The sequence below is a fragment of the Stegodyphus dumicola genome, chromosome 5, assembly GCF_044657685.1.
Source record: "Stegodyphus dumicola isolate Sdum_Otavi_A_Nest chromosome 5, ASM4465768v1".
Taxonomy (NCBI): domain Eukaryota; kingdom Metazoa; phylum Arthropoda; class Arachnida; order Araneae; family Eresidae; genus Stegodyphus; species Stegodyphus dumicola.
Window position 1 is genome coordinate 63,032,967 of NC_140772.1, and position 2,636 is coordinate 63,035,602.

At 34.3% G+C, this 2,636-nt stretch overlaps 1 non-coding gene across 1 annotated transcript; it reads left to right on the forward strand.

Annotated features, from left to right (window-relative positions):
* Positions 1-307: 307 nt before the first annotated feature.
* Positions 308-409, forward strand: LOC118189271 (U6 spliceosomal RNA). The gene has a single exon (XR_004758240.1). It is a non-coding gene; the product is annotated as a U6 spliceosomal RNA (small nuclear RNA).
* Positions 410-2,636: the final 2,227 nt, after the last annotated feature.

Here is a 2,636-nt window from a genome sequence, read left to right on the forward strand (position 1 = left end):
ATCAGACAGCAATAGTGTCCTATTAACTTGAGGAAGAAGACACGCTGTGGATTGAATGACCCAAATATTCTGCAAATTAAATCCTGCAGAACGTGTATGAGAACCCCTGCGGCGTCAACTTGCATCACTGCAGACCCCATTTAGCACTCTGTGAATGAGCTATTTATCAGGAATAGCTCTTCTTAGCGCAGCAGCTCGTGGGCCATCTCATGCTTAGCAGAGAAAATCGCTGCATTTGTTTCAGGGTTGACCATATATCTTATTAATCTATCTCTAACACTAACCTTTCCATATCTTATTTTATATTGTACTTGTTTCGGCAGTACATATACTAAAATTGGAAAGACACAGAGAAGATTAGCATGGCCCCTATTTTATATCACATTTCCTACATTCTTTAATTTTTATTTGAGAATGGGCAATTCTTAAATTTCCCTTAAGGTCTTGTACAAGTTCTCAGTTCTTATCTACAAAATTATTCAAAGTTACATACATTTTTAGTCCAAAGGGATTTGAATCCCGAAGGACTATTAGTTTCGTTTTGGCATTTTGCGTCGGACTCATAAATGTCGGTTCACTTTTCAAACTGTTGCCACAAAATGTTAGAGTCCTGCATTATATTTGAAGAAATTAAATAATGAAAAATCTGCATAAATGTATGTATATTTCTCGTACTGTGATAAAACAACGGTACATAGAGTCATCAAATTTTGAATAACGTAATCCTCCAACGAATATGAGCATGTGGAAGACCAAATTTGAAATTTGTTTTATGATCGATTTCCTATTTTTTAAAACTTTGACGAATTTTTGATTAACAAACTCAAGGATTTCAGAGCGAGCAATGGCAACGTTGTGCAGAAAAAACATTTTTATCTCCAGCGCGTGAGTCTCTGTATCGGAAATTCTAAAGATATGCTCGTTTTAAAACTATTTTGCGATATTGCTGTTGCACTGGATCTTATGGTTTAAGTGCGAGGAACATGATATTTAATAAAGAAAGGTAACACACAAAATGTTAAAAAACGCCCCTTTGGACGTAATTTAAAATCTGAAACATTTCAGATTTTGTTTTTTTATAGTTATTTCTATAATTTTTCCCGCCAGTATATTTGTAGTTCTTGGCTGAAAGCTTTCCAAGTACGACAAGTGTTTTGAATGAAGAAGCGTATAATAGAGACAGTAAACGAAGTAGGTTTAGACGATATAATAGTAGTAGTAACATGCCAATGAAGAGACAACTTCTTTATTCTAACCCTTCAGTTTAGGAAGATTAAATGATATAGAAGTTAATGATATGAATTAGCTTCAGGGCTATCGCGCTTAAAAGCTTTTACCGGAAGATTAGAAGATTTAATTGAACAGCTGTCCATGGAAGACAAAGAACAAAGATAAGTTTGCTTTAAAAAATCGATATTTACTTGCATACTTGCAACCGAAACTATCACAATGATCGCCTTCTGTTGTTGAAACTGCGCACGAGCTGTTCTCTAACAGAGTCAAAATCAGGAGCTTTCTATTAGAAAGGAACTGAGATTCTTTCACCGCAAATTATAACTGTTATCCAAAAAGAAGAAAATCAAACAATTCTGTTTTATTGTTTTTCTTCCTCTTCTTCACCTTGCTTTTAAATTTTTAAGTAATAGGGCAGATTTCAGGAAACATTTTCGTTATGATAAATTTTGTAATTGAACCTGTTGCGTTTACATGTTTTTAACACATTTGTTTCAATTTATGGTGTTGTATGTTTTCTCAGGAATTCACAGCAATCCAAACACATCGTAAAACAAATCAAATTGTATTACTCTTCTAAAGGCTGAAAAGACTTTGCTTTGCATTTCCTTAGTTCCCAAGGCAAAATTTTCCAAAATTCCGTTCGCACATAGCTAAAATATTACGTACAGTTACGAAATTATGTCTAGTTTCCTTTTTTTTTTTTTTTTTTTTTTTTTTTTGCTCAAAATATGTTATCACATTCCAAAAACACGTCCATTCCATGAAATTTCCCCCCGCGTTATTTCTACTCAGTAAGCTAAATTATCTGACCACAATTCTTTCTTATTTGTCGATGAAAAATTAAACATTGCAGTGGCTTATTAAATCATACTTCACATCAAACCTTATCGCTCTCCTCAGAAAGTCTTAGCGTGAAAGGGCGGAAACAAGCAAGGAAGAGCCGCCCCGTCTCAAGTGTTTATTATCTCCAGCTGTGCCATGCTTCTGAACCCTACCAGATGGAGACATCTGAGTCCAGTCGCCGTGCAAAGTGCCCACTTCAAAAACGGTTCTGAGTTATTATTAATCTATAACATTTAAGCTGCTAATTAATCTTTCTCGTTCTTTTTCTCACATCACTCGTTTCAAAATTTACGCATTTTTGTCATAGCAAAATGGACTTAAAATCTTGAAATGTGTTCAGCAGTAGTACGAGTAGTTAGCAATTTAAGGAGTTTTAGGAGCTACGAGTTTGCGATATAAAGTAGACGTTTCGAAGAACGATCGTAGACTTAGAAATTAAATTTGATTTCAGTTTCCTTCCAAATCAAAAGCTTTCGAACTAAATTAGTATTTTTGAATCTTCAACTGAGTTAGTATTGCGAATGATTTTGATAAGTACATAAATTGTTACTACGAGA